Below are 14,467 nucleotides of genomic sequence, written 5' to 3'. Positions count from 1 at the left end.
CTCCCCAGAGGCTCTCCCAGTAAATCTGTCACTCCAGATTGCCACCTGCTTGAATACACCAGCACAGCACAACAAGAGCCCTGTTTTCATGGTGAGCTTTAGATTCTGGACTTAGCTTTACAAGAGTCCAAATTTTTCACATCCATAATGAGCCTACGATCACTCCTTGCTGTCCCCAGTGACAACTATACTCCTTCATCAGCATCCACAAAAGGGAATATAAAACCTTGTAATACAACCCAGAATAGCAGAGGAGGAGCAAGCCAAGAAGAGAGAGCACATGCACCTCCTCACATCTGTTCTACTTCAAATTGCTTTCCTTTTGGAGCTTCCTCTTTTCCCTCAGATCTACTATTTGCTGTAATAAGGCACTAATCCAATTCTCAAATGCTACGTCCAGGAAAAACTAAACACATTACCTTATCATAGTAAGAGAGTGAGATTTTGCTGATTGTGGATCAGAATCCTTTCTTAGGAATCATCTGGAGCTGATCACCTCATTTTCAAGTTTTTTTTTTTGTAAGTTCTACAGGCAGCCATACTTGACTTTCAATGTTGTCCTTCAGAGATACCTGAGAAAGATTTGTGAAAGTATAAACTCGAGTAAACCCCCCATCCTGCTTTCAATTCATCTTAAAAAGTGCTTTTAGCCGATAGAAATTAGACCGTCTCCTCAAGCGAAATAACCAAAGTATATCCCTTTTTCTGAGAGTGGCATAAGGTTTTCCTAAAATGCAAATGTCATCTAAAAAAATGAGATCCTCCTCCCATACACTCCTTAACAATGTTTATCTTTTTTAAAAGGCATCCAAAAAAACAGAAAAAGATTGGAAGACCAGATCTGATCTCACAGCGCTTCAGTGTTTTGCGTCCTTATCTCATGTAATTGCTCAGATATCGAGTTTTCAGCGACACTTGAGAAAATGTGACCTTTTAATTTTCTGTTGTGATTACTGAATCAATCAGCTGGGGTAACCTTAAACGAGAATTCATCGGGGCTTTTTTTAGCAGGGCCCTCCTGCTGATTGGGAGTTATCAGCATCTTCCAACTGCTATGCCATGGGTTTGGAAATGTTCTCATAGGCAATTTGATGTGAACTTTTGGGGCTTTGCTGATGAAAAAAATGACTCATTTACAAGCATCTTACAGGATAGCAGCAGTTCTGTTCTTAATCAGCTTTGAGCAAGGAGAGCCAAGGAAGTTTTAAATACTGTGTTTTCATTATACCGTTAGGTTTTATTCATGAGATTCTCATTGACCTTTCCAGGAAGCTACACAGCTACCATGCCAGAATTTCCAACAGACTGATCAAGTTTTAGCAAAACTTTGATGACTCTCCAAACTAAACCCTCTTTGGCTTCAAGTGGGTTTGAAATGAAATGCAAGTGCTCATTATTCCCTCTGTGTACTTGCCTCCACCAAAACAAAGCAGCATTTAGGTAACAATTCCACTTTCCTTCCTATCTTCTCTTGGCGTCTGGGACATAGACATAGAAATGCATCTGTTATGTTTATCTAGGCTGACCAGAGGCTTCTTGGCAGCTGGGCAGATTAAATGTTCTTCATCTGCACAGTGGGACCCACACCAGGTGGTCTGGTCCACACTGTCCACATACTGCTGGTGTATGTGGTGCCTTAATTGGATTTAATACATCCCCAGGGACTCTAGAAGGATCAGCTTCTTCTGACAAATGAAAGAAGATATCCAAAGCCAAATATCCCAGACTAACACTCTTCTTGGGCTGACCTTGCCAGGCTTCATGTTTTTAATTTTTTTCTCTCTGTAGGGAAATTAAAAGGATCAGGGTGGCAGTAACAGTCACTGAAAGTGACAGTTGATCTCCTGATGATCAGGAAGAGTTCTGCTAATGGTAATTTGTGTCTTGTGTCTGTTGGTACTGTACCAAAAGTCATAGACCAGACTGACAACTGCTCACTGGGAGTTTGCTGGAAATATTTCAAATATAAAGGATAGAACAAGAATAAAAGAATGCATTCCATTTACCAATTCATTTACCAATTCAAATTGGTGCTTGCACAACCTTTATGAAATCATCCCCCTTCAAAAAGAAAAAGTGAGATGCTGCCTAATTATTTTAAATAATGCTAATACTAGTAGTGTCCAAGAAAGTTATATTTACAAAACAAAGCATTTATCTATCTGATCCATCTATTTATCTGAAGAAAACTGGAAAAGTCTTCTGTGGTGCCTACTTTATGTGTGCATGCGTATTGGCAATTCATCGATCAGCCCTGCTTCAGCACACAGTCTGTAATTGGCTGTTAAAGAAATTCTGCCTCATGATTTCATTTGATGCTCCCAAGCTTCTCTAAAAGGGAAGAACGAATAATCATTCCCTATTCACCTTTTTCTGCCAGCCAGAATCACATCTTCCTCCAGTCAGTTCTTCTCAGAGCAGAGGACTTCTAGTCTACTTAATCTCTCCTAGTAAAGAAACCACCTTTGTCTTCAACTGCCTTTGCTGCCCTTCTCCATATCTGCACTAGTTTTTCTATTTCACTTTGGCACACAGTTACCTGCAATTCATGCAGTATGGAAGAGGGGGACAAATTTTATTCTCTTTCAGTGGCACAGCACTGCTTTCCCTGCTGCTCTTGGTTGCTTTAATACCTTACATTCTATTTACCTTTTCAGAACGCCGCAGGGCAATGAACAGATGTTTTTGTTAAGCAATCTGCAGCAACTCTATGATCTCTTTGCAGAATGATAATGGCTAATTTAGAGCTTATCATTGTATATGTGTATTTAGAGTTGTTTTCCCCGTGTGCATTACTTTGCATCTATCAACACTGAATTTAATCTGCCAGTTTATTGCTCCCTCGGAATCCTAAGATCAGTTTTGCTTTTTACTACCCTGAATAATTTTATATCATCAGCAAAACTCCAGATCCTCCTTAGGGCTAATATTATTTAATATTTTCATTAATATCTGCAAACAAGGTTTCAGTTTGCAAATTTAATTTGCTAATAGCACAAAGTTTAGAAACTTTCTTCATAGAGGAAGATGCTCAGCAAATGAACTAGATGACTTTGGGCACTGGCATAACTGAAAAGGAATAAATGTAATGGTGTAAACTGCAGAGCAAATCTTATCTGTTACAACATATGAATGTTTTATGTCCATTTAAGAGTATATAATGAGAGTTCCTGTTGTCATGTGTGAGTTCAGCAGAGGTAAAAAACAACCTGAAATGTGAATCAAGCTGCAAGTGGACTCCGAGCTACTGATGTTATGCAGCTATAAAAAATCCAGACCTAATCTTTGGAGATAGCAGAACACGTGTATCCAGCAGAGATAAAGAAGTGTCAGTATTATTGGATGAGGTGCTGGATTCCTACCTCTGCTCACTCACATTCAATGAAGATTCATTCACATTGGAGATGTGCAGGTCAGATAACTTATGGACTGGGAAATTTGTCTACAAGAAGTAATTCAAAGAGGAAAAGTGATTTCCCTTCATGAATGAACTGAGGAAAAGAACTCTGTAAGCCACTGGCACAGGAACAAAGCAGCACAAACTGATCGTGAATAGATTTTAACTGGAAATTAATTGGAGCTTTTTAACTATCAAATGGATGAGAAGCAATTTTAAAATGGAACTTGAGGTCTTTGTGAAGGAGTTACATTACATGATGATACTCTACAGCAGCAGGTTGGCTTTGCTGGCTAGGAAGCCACTGTCACAGCAGGGGTGGATTCCTCTCCTTTGGCATCATGCCAGCAGTATTTCATCTCCTTACCAGGCACTACAGGAAGATGATTCAAAGGTGTCTTAGTGCTACAAGCTCTACTGACTCCAGCATGCGGCAGAGGATGCACCCTGCTCTCGAGGAAGCACTGGTAATGCTGCCATGAAGCTCTTGGCTGCGATGTCAGCAGCTGGCAACTAACTAAGCCAGGATGACTTTCAAGAAGCTATTTCTCATTAACATTTCTGCATATGGCTGTAGACTTAAACAGCAGTACTGAGTGCTGTGGTCCTCTAAGCCTGCGCAGTAAACATGAATAGCTATCCTTACTGGCTTTTAGAAGGTCCTGAAACACTTAGAGTATGGTGACATTTCAAGCTCTGAACACATTTTTAGACCTCATTTCTGAGCTATGTCTTCTCACAACAGCAGCCAGTTTACACCAATCACAGAATCATAGAATCATAGAGTTACTCAGGTTGGAAAAGACCTTGAAGATCATCAAGTCCAACCGCAGCTTAACCGGTAGCCTATCTCTTAAAAAACAACCACGAAACAATACCACAACAACAAACCTCTGCTAAATCATATCCCTGAGTATCCACAGAACTAAGGGTTTTATCTTCTGGACATGTGACAGTCAGGAACAAAAGTCAACTATTTTGTTTTGAAAACATATATATTCCTCTAACTCTTCAGCCCACAATTGTTCTATTTCTTTCGAGACTTGCTATTATAGAGAACAAAATCACTGCTGTTTGATCTCACTATTTTCTATTTATATTTTATTTATTTATTTTTAAGACTGAGCTCCTTCACTTGCACAGACAGATTTCTTGCTTTCCCATGTGGCATTTTGCAAAAGCAGAGGATGCTAGTATAATGACAAAAACCATTGAGAGCTCTGATTATAAGTTACTCCAGGGGAAAGCGTGCTTGGAAGAAGAGTGGTGGCAATGCAGAGACCATAATATATTCAAAAGAAAATCTACTCTGCATTTTAATTTCACTTTACTTTTTGTTGGTATAAAGGGTTCTATTGCTTTCTACCAGCTGACATGAAGAAGACAAAGTCTACTTGAAATCACACTTCCACTAAACAGATTCCTAGATGTGACCGTTAGTGAGATTCTAGTTCAAATATGCTGTACTGGAAAGTAAAATAGGAAGGAGAACAGGCTTGTGTTTTGTTTTGAGTTTCTTGTCTTACGTTAAGGTTTTTTTTTGTTTGTTTTGCTCTCTCTGTTTCTGTTTCACAGCATGTTGAGCACAAGGGCCTTCATCAGAGCCTTTGAGCCCTAGGGCTTACTAAGGTAACATTACTTTGTTGTCTAGCTATGTATGTAAACCATTCAAGTGCTCAGTTCCCATGGTCTGCTGACAGCACAGATAATAATAAAGCGGTGCTATTTCAACAGACTTTATGTACAACCTGAGGCAGGGATCAGAGCAGGGTGCCTTTGTCCTCTTACAGTAAATCTTCTAGCTAAAGTTACTGTCACATTTCACATTCCATTTATTTTCATAACAGTTCATGGGAGATTACTAAATGAACAATAAATGTTTCAATTAAACACACAGATTGTTATCTAGGTCAATAAATCACTTTCAGACTTTGTTAATGTCTGCTAGTGATGTAACGAACAAACTACAACCAGTGTTGTATATGCTTTTGATATACATTACTGTTTATTAACTATCTATAAACCATTTGCTGATAAACTACTGCTAAAATAAAGCGTGCTGAGATTTCTATCAATTGAAGGTACCTGATACTGGTAATATCATTTTGCACTACTGAATGTTGCAAGTAAATCAGAAAGAAAATGGCTGTGGAGTATCTTAGACAAATAAGAGAGTAGCAGACATTTGTATTAATCTAACAAATCTTTATGGAGCTAAGGTGGAATACAGAACTTGTTCCATTAGCTGCAGAGAGGATAAGCACCAGGGGAGAACAATTCATCACACCTATCTTACCACAGGATTAATTTTCCTCTGTACTGAATATAAATTGCCCTGAAAAAAAATAATAATTTCAACAGAACTGGATATGTGCACCGTATCTGGCCAGAACATTGTCTGACTGATGGTAAACAATGGGTAACGATAAGTTGTTGAGGCATCAAATTGTCAGCTGTAGCTAAAAAAGATAGCAGAAGAATCTGTCTTAAGCCTGTTCTTATTTAACATCACCTTTAGTGATCAGGAAGAAGGCATGAGAAGCATATTAGTTAAATAGGCAGATGGTGCTGCTTTGGAAGTCAATCAAACTTTGGAGATGACAGAAATGTTGCAGAAGATCTGTAGAAGTCGGAAAAAAAGAGATGAGGGACAAAAACAGAAACATTTTGAATTAATGGAGATTAAAGTACCAAGGGAAAAATATGCCAGAGCACTGACAGCGTAATGGACATGCTGATGGAGAAGGAATAGCAACAGCAAGAAGAAACGGCTTCAGAACAGTACAGCTTTCCCAAGCTAATGATGTTGAGGCATCTGTGATCATGAAAAATCTAAGTAATATACTTTGCTATGTACATTTTTTCCTACAAAATATCATTGTCATCACTACCTTGTACGCATGTTTTGTATTTCTCTCAATCCTAGATGAAGAGCTAAGGCAGTCTGTTGCATTTGCTGGCTAAACAGTCAGTCAGGGCCAGCCTGCAGCCCCACTGCCAGCACTAATTATCAGCACATTTCCACCTCTAGCCCTGCTTGGTAAAAGCAAGGATTCACCTTTGATTCAGATTCCTGGGTATACCCATATAAAGCGCATCTGTCCTTGCACCTCAGCAAGTGCACAGCTCACCAGAGATGCTGGTAGGTAAATAAAGCACCCACCAATACTCATTCTTTATGAGCAGAGATTTAAATCTCCACAGCTGAAAGGAATGCTAATTAATTCTTTCAACCCTTGCAGCTACAGCAGTGGGAATATCTGATGGACATCCTGACCATCTCCGCACCTATCATTTTTCTAATCTTACCAGTCTGTTTGTCAGAGTAAACCACATACATTCTCCCCAGCGCATGTGCTCTCTTCTTGGCTACTTCTTTCCTTGTGTTTCTAACTTGTTCAGTGCACAGATATGACACAAAGGAAGAAAAAAGGTGTCAACACTGAATGCCCATCCCACAGAACACCCTGAAGAAGAAGATGTGTAGGGTCCTCACTGTGTTCACCTGAGGAGGAGGAAACCTTAAAACAGGCAGACTCACAGGATGGGAACCCAACACATATGTTCAAACAGCACTTTGGCAGCATTTGTGACACAAACACTGTTGCCCAGTTAACCATTTACTCAGTTCCTTATTGCAGATAGAAAGGGTTGGCAATAACGAAGAGACCTTTTAAATCAGCCCCATGATCTCTGCAGTGAACAGGGAAGTGTAGCTAGCAAAGTGACTGCAATAACAGTGCAAGGAATGAGTAATAGATGGATGTAACAGTGGTACAACACTGACAGTGGAAAAATACCAAGGATTTCAGAAGTGCTGGAATGTTTCCTGTGTGTTTCCTTAGACATATGTATTGCCTGGTTCCAAATCTTTTTGTGCCTGGGAACAAATACAGTCTTTCTTATACGAGGCAGCACTAGAAAAAAAAAAAAGAACCACACTCCTACTCCCAACTGAAAAAGGTTCAAATATTTCCCATTAATAACATCTACCCAAGAAAAAAATGAAAGAAAATTTGTTAACGTGAAGTTTCCCAATGGAGTACAAATTGCATTTAGTTATTGGAAAGCTAAAGAAAACACGGAACAAATATAAATAAATACAAATCAAATTCTTAATCAGGGAGTTGATACAGCATTTTCCATCCCCTGCAATCAGGTTTGTAATTGCTTCACCTGGAGCTGAAATGTCATCTCTCCAGAGAGGAGGAAGACTGCTGCTTTTTCAGTAGATGATAATGTCTTTGACAACATATGGTTCAGGAAGGTCTTTAGTTTTCTTGCAAGGCACATTAGAGAATTTTCAGGCTGATAAGTGGTTCATTGTAACTGGCCTTGAATGCTGCAAAAAAAGTTTAAAAAGGTGTCTGAGAGGTAAGCTGAGAGCCGACTACAAATGCTTTTCATTATCATGACGAAAAGCTATGTCCTGTTCTCCTGGAACTTGCCTAAATTACCACCTGTCTCACTAAGTCTGGCATCAGAGAATAAACTGTGTATTGTTACAGACAATCTGTGGTTCTACCTGCTGTGAGAGAGGGAGGAAAGATACTTCTACCATCCAAAAACCCTATGAAACCCCATTACACATGAAGTGGTGTTAGGATATTGCGTGCATATCTTTGCAAATGGAAATCCTAGAATACTCTCCATCATCTGTGATGCATACTTCTTTGGTCTGAGTCAAATCCCTCTGCTCATATGCATATTTATTTTAGTTTCACTGCTGTCATCAGTGTCCTACATATGACTCATGTCACGATGATCAGGATGGACAGACTTCTCAAAGATGGTGGCACAGTGGCATTCTCCAGTGACACTGGCAAGAAAGCAATGAAGCATGATTGGAGAAGTATCTCTAGCACAAAAGAAAGAAGATTATATATGGAAAGACAAAATCCCATGCATAGGGACATCAGTCAATTTATCTTGGCAGAGTAAATAGGTTCTGTACTCGCACTCTACTTCTGACAGCCACTCAGTGCTGATGTAACCAATAATAGCCCTGATAGCAGGATCACTAAGATGGAAAGGTGTGTGTGAGGAAAAGACACGCACATTTTTGAGATGCAGGGCCAATTTAGTAACTTTCAAGCTGTTTGACTAAATGCAAATAGCATTCTTGATGTCAAATGCAGCTCACTAAATACTAATCAATACAGTCAACAGGCATGGAAAATCACATTAAATGAATGGCGTGACTGTCTACTTGGCAAACTTTTGCTTGTAGCTCAACATTCAATAGCAAAACTGTAGTCTTTTATAGTTGTTTTTTTTTTCCTTGATTTTCTCCTTCCAAAAATAATGCACTGGCAGATCATATACATATAAATGCATGCTCCTAATTTCATTTGGAGGGAGTGCCTCATATCTAGAAAGACTTATATGAATTCATATGAATAGCACATATGCAAACTAAAATTTACAATGCACTTCTGCAAAACTATCTCAGGCTGTCTTTTGTGTGGAGCAGAATCCTGGCAAAAGCAAAATGGCAAAATCCAACTGAAACAAACATATCCTCTCAATGAGTCAAACTGCTGTTAGTGGAAGTTTGTGCAAACACAGGAAAAATAGAGAATAAATAATGACAGATCTTAGATGGGCTCTGCCACTTGCAAGTGAACAGGTAGCAAAGAGATTGAATCTTAAAGCTATTAATTTAGGAATATCTCAGGACAGCCTGCCTAGAGGTGTTTCAGATGACAGAAATAAGTGATCTGGATATGCACCCTGCTTCTTAATGAGGAATTCAGTGGAACTATTATATGGTGTTACAGAATACTGCAAAAAAGCAACTCCAGGGTAGGAAGTAGCATTCCATTTGAACCCAAGGCAGTATCAGTGATGGTGAAAGCAACAACCAAAATCCCAAATGCAGAGGAAGAATCAGTTTCCATTGCCCCCTCTCACTGCCTGTGCAGGACACATCAATGGTTGAACAAAGCCCATAAAATGGATGCGTTTTCTTTCTTTGTGCTCCTTGTGACCTTCCATTTTATGCTAGCTTTTTTGTTGTTGTTGTTCACACTTCTCTGCCAAATTGTTCTGTCAGCAAAGGTAAGGTTTCTTTCTTCCAGGATAGATTATAAGAACTGGATAACCTTCGTGAGGGAATGTAGGAAGCCTGGTCTACTATGGATATGCATCCTCTAGATTCTCTAATGTCTAAGAAGATGTAAATGCCAAATTAAACCTTTTCTTACATTGCTGTCTCTTTTAGATTGTTTGATGTCTGGTAGGAGTTGAAACAGCAGTTTCACTCTGCTAATAGCATCTCTTCACTGCTGCTGACAAGGTACTTTCAAAAGACTTGCAAAAACTTGATATATTTAAGAATTTTCCCAGCTGTCAAAATTGGTTTAAGCTGGACAGCAAGATCAAAAAGTCATCAAGGGAAGGGAGGCAGAGATGTGAATAGACACACGCATACATACACAGACCACTGTGCAGGATAAAATTCATGAAGCCTCTGTCGGAACAAAAACACTTTGACACATTTCAGATGACTGTATGTTTGCCAGTCTGAATGGGGAGTAAGGAATATGAACAGATGAATACTACATAAATAAAGATCCAATTCCCTATGTTTATGAAGATCAAAGAATCAAAAAATGAGTACAGTGACATAATTGTCAAAGAATTTAATGATCATAGCGCTGTCTCACAAACAAGAAAATGTACCCAGATAAGGCACTAGTCTAAATCTAATTCCTTCTCACACTGTCAGAAATCATTTAAAGCTTGCAGAAGACTCCACCTCCTCCATTAATCATTTTGTTTACAGAATGGCTGCTGTTGATTTTGCCAGTGGCATCTTATGAAGACAACTTATTGGCTGACAGACAAGCCATTAAAATGGACAAGAGAGACCTTTTTTTTTTTTTTTTTCTGATTTTATCTAAATTTAAGAATACAGCCAGACATCAAACTATCCATCAACATAATGCTCAAGATCATTAGCATGTACATATTTCTTTCATTGCATTAGGATGCATCAAACAGAAAGAAGACACATAATGAAGGGGACCTTTCTATAATTGGTCACTATATTGTACTCCTTCACTGAATATGATTTCAGAAGGTGGAAGCAGTTGCTATCTGAAAGTAAGAACAAGATTCAGACCTTTACTTGCCTACAGATAGAAGGCTATTACTAATAATTGCTAATTACCGCTTAGTAAACCTAATGGATAATCAATCATTCTGCTGCAAGATGGAAAAAGTACATTGTACATTAATAACGTAACATAATTTCACCATTCTGCATTTGCCACACAGCTTGCTTTGATCTCTGCTAAATTGGATCATTACCTTGTTAAAATGAAACCAACTAATTTTTCCAACTGTCTTTTAAGAACAGAAAGAAATCATCCTGCTGCCACGGAGAACTATGAATGTGTGGCAGAGAGAATCACAGAACAGATCCTCCTGGAAGCTATGCTAAGGTATGCGGAAGAAAGGAATGTGATGTGGCATAGCCCACATGGCTTCACCAAGAGCAAGTCCTCTCTGACCAACATGCTGGTCTTCTATGGCATAACTGCCACTATGGACAAGGGAAGAGCTACTGATGCCATCTAACTGGACTTCAGGAAGGCCTTTAACACAGTCCTCCACATCATCTTTTTCTCCAAATTGGAAAGATATCCATTTGGTGGGTGGTCTGTTAGATGGGCAAGGAACTGGCCACAAGATTATACTCAGAACATGGTGGTCAATGGATTAATATCCAGATATAGATCAATGACAAATTGATCTTCCAGGGTCTGTACTGGGACTAATGCACTTCATTATCTTTATCAATAACGTCAACAGTCAGACTGAGTGCAACCCCAGCAGGTTTGAAGAACGTGCGATGTAGTCGACACACCTGGGGGACAGGACATCATCCAGAGGGACCTTAGACAGGTTTGAGCAGTGGGCCCAGGGGAACCTGATAGGGTTCAACAAACCCTTTTTCATCAGGGAATGGCTTATATGCTAGGAATCCTTCCAAATACCTAGAAAAGGAGGTCTGCCACCTTGCTGAATATCCCCTGGCTCCTGCATTCTTGCAGACTTTTGAATAAAAAGTAGCACTGAAGAAGCAGCTCTTTTACCAAGGAAGTAAATGGGAACTAGTGGGGTTTTGAAATTGAAAAATTCCTGGTTGTCATACAAAACCAGCTTTCAAACAGCACGTGAGTGGGTCAGAGGGAGACCATCTTCTCTAATTTAAGCAGAGAAAAGAAAATCGCTTTCTCTTTCTCTATACCCAGAGCCTGCACTCTTACCACATAAGAACTTGGCCCAGTCCTCACTCCTGGGGGAGGCAGGACTTGTTTTACTGTATTTACTCACACCCATGTTGAGCCAACCATTTAGAAACACCATGCCTCATTGCCTGGATATATTCTTCCTTCAGAATAATAAACCTCTGCTGGAAAAAGCTGTGCTTCTGTGATTTATTTCAGATTACTGCAGCTTGCTGACTGGTGTTCCCCAGAGTTTGAGGCATCTCAGAATCTCTGTCTCCAACACTGTACTGGCTGGCCAGGAAACGTTAGATGCTCTGCTAAGTATGACAAGTGTTCTCTACAGAGCTGCTGGGGAGAGGCTGCATGGCTGACAGCAGAACCACTCAGCCCACTTCAGAGGCTTTGCAAACAGCAGGGGAGAGCAGCCCATATCTTCTGCTCACTTCCTGGAACAGATTAATTCACAAAACTTCCCCTGGCTTGCACTTCACCTGCATAGCGGTTGCTGTGAACCTCAACCCACAGGATAGCATTCAGCATGTAATAGTGCTCTTTGCAGGACACTGGGAACCCCAGTGATCAGTCCCTGTGGAAGGAACTTACATCTGGTTCCCCGAGACAGAGCAGGTGCATCCCCAGTTCCTCATTCTAGACTTGTTTTTACCCAGGGAATTGAGTTGCCAGATACCAGGTCACTTGCCACCTTAGAGACTGCAGGAGGACAATTAACCTTTGTAACATTAACATCTCTTTAAATGAGCAGGAGGGAAATTGCTTTACAAGAGCACCCTAGCTGGAGTCATCTTCACTAACTGTATCTTCTCCACGTAGATGCTTCTGTCCCATGAGGGAAAACAGCAAGTCAAGGCTACTCAGGACACAAACTGAGCTCTCAGCAATTTTTACAGCCAACTATGCCCTGTGCCTTCTGCTTTTTCTAGTCTCTTCCCTTTTTGAGATGCATGATGACATCTACACTTCATTATTAATTGGATCATTCATCAAAAATGATCAAGACAAATCGATAACAAGCCAATGGAGCCAAGGAAATATTTATTCTTCTGCATTCTTGTAATCTCTACATCCTGTGAGGTTGCTGATGCTGGGTCCCACTAGACCTTGCTACTGCACCTTCTTTACCTACTTTCCAGGAGCTCAGGGGTATTTGTTTGTGTTTACTCCTAGCACTCACACTGGTAAGATGAAGTCAGAGTCCCCAACATCATCTTCACCAACCCTGGTTTACAGGAGCCATCTTAGAAGGAACAGTAAATACAGAGACTTTCCTTCTGCTGAAAAGTGCTCACAGAGTATTTGAAGGCAGCTCTACAGACTATTCAGAGCACAGAGGTAGTGGCTAAATTTTATACACAGATTCATTCCATTGGGTAAAGAGCTTCACCACCTCTGTTTTGGTTCACTGCATTTAAAGCATATCCTTCCAAGGGGCCTCTAAGTGGATCCTGTGTATTTACTTCGGATTCGATAAAGGTAACTTAAGCAGCTATCTCCATTGCATTGTGATATACAAGGTAATAAAGAGCTGAAACAATTGATTAAATGCCATAGCAAAGCCATTTATAGAGCACATACCACAAAGAAGGAGAGACATATCCTATTACCAAGCATGCTCTACAAGTAGTTTCTTTTCAGTGCTTTCTCACAACATAAGATGACAGTCAGGTGAAAGAAACGACCCTCTCAGCTCAGAGGGAAACCTTTGGAAACTGGTACTGTAGGAAAGTAATCGAGGGACACCACAAATCTTTCATAAGAATGAAAGAGAAAGCAGTTTCCTCCTGGGAGGCTTTTGAGCTTTGTAAAGCAACTTCTGAATCTCATCACAGCAAGAGCCTGGCCTGAATGTCCCAGAAAAGGTTTCAGGACAGAAGGAGAAGTACAGAACTCTGGTTGAATTGTGTCTCTGGATATTCATCCCTTTGAAGTTAAAGCCATGAGCACCTGGAAAAAAAAAACGTTGGCTCTTCTGTTTTGTTCATAACCTTTTATTCCTATTATGCCATTGAAACTCCATAATGAGTTCAGAGGACAAAGCTCTGGAAACCAAGGGTGATTTCAGGTAACACTGCGCTCCAATGACAGATTGGAGACAAGACCTTAAACGAACCATTAAATAAAGTGAATCCGCCTTCTCCAGCTTAAAAAAAAAAAAAAAAAACACCCAAAAACTCATCCAGTTTTCATGCCCTATCATTCTTCTCTTATTAACCAAGTCCAAGGACACACAACCTATCACAACTTGAATCTTTCAGCTGTAGAAAATTCAGATTCTAAAGGGCCATACCACCAGGAGCACACAGTCCCATAGTTGCTACCACACCTTATTTCAGGAGCACATGTCTCATGCTGGTAGTACTCCAGATGACTACAGCCCCCTCAAACTCATTCTCCACTTTCTCTTTCAGCCTGACTTCAGAAAACAAGTTCTCCTTCCCTGCTTTAGCATTTCCACATGCATTAATTAATCCCCTTTTTCCATTTCTGTGAACACAACTTAGCATTCGGGCTACAAGAGGACAAGGAGCCTGTCAGCAGCAAAAAGACATGGCAAAGACACAGAGATACTGAGCTCTGTTTTTATTAGCAGTAGAGTGGGTGAGTTTGTGGGTGGATATGAGATTGGGTGTAAATGATGGAGAAAGCTGAAAACAAACTCATTTTGACCACTTCTCAGAGGTTTCTGTTCTGAAAGGTCAAAGGCTGAAAATTGTTTTGCAGCAGTTCCTTCTATGTATTAATATTATTTTTCATCTGCCCAGTATCATACCTAAAACCAATGCGCATCCCTGGGCTCAGCAAGCAAAACAGA

Source organism: Excalfactoria chinensis, chromosome 13 (genome assembly GCF_039878825.1).
Source record: "Excalfactoria chinensis isolate bCotChi1 chromosome 13, bCotChi1.hap2, whole genome shotgun sequence".
NCBI classification, from domain to species: Eukaryota; Metazoa; Chordata; class Aves; order Galliformes; family Phasianidae; genus Excalfactoria; species Excalfactoria chinensis.
This window is presented reverse-complemented; position numbering follows the sequence as displayed.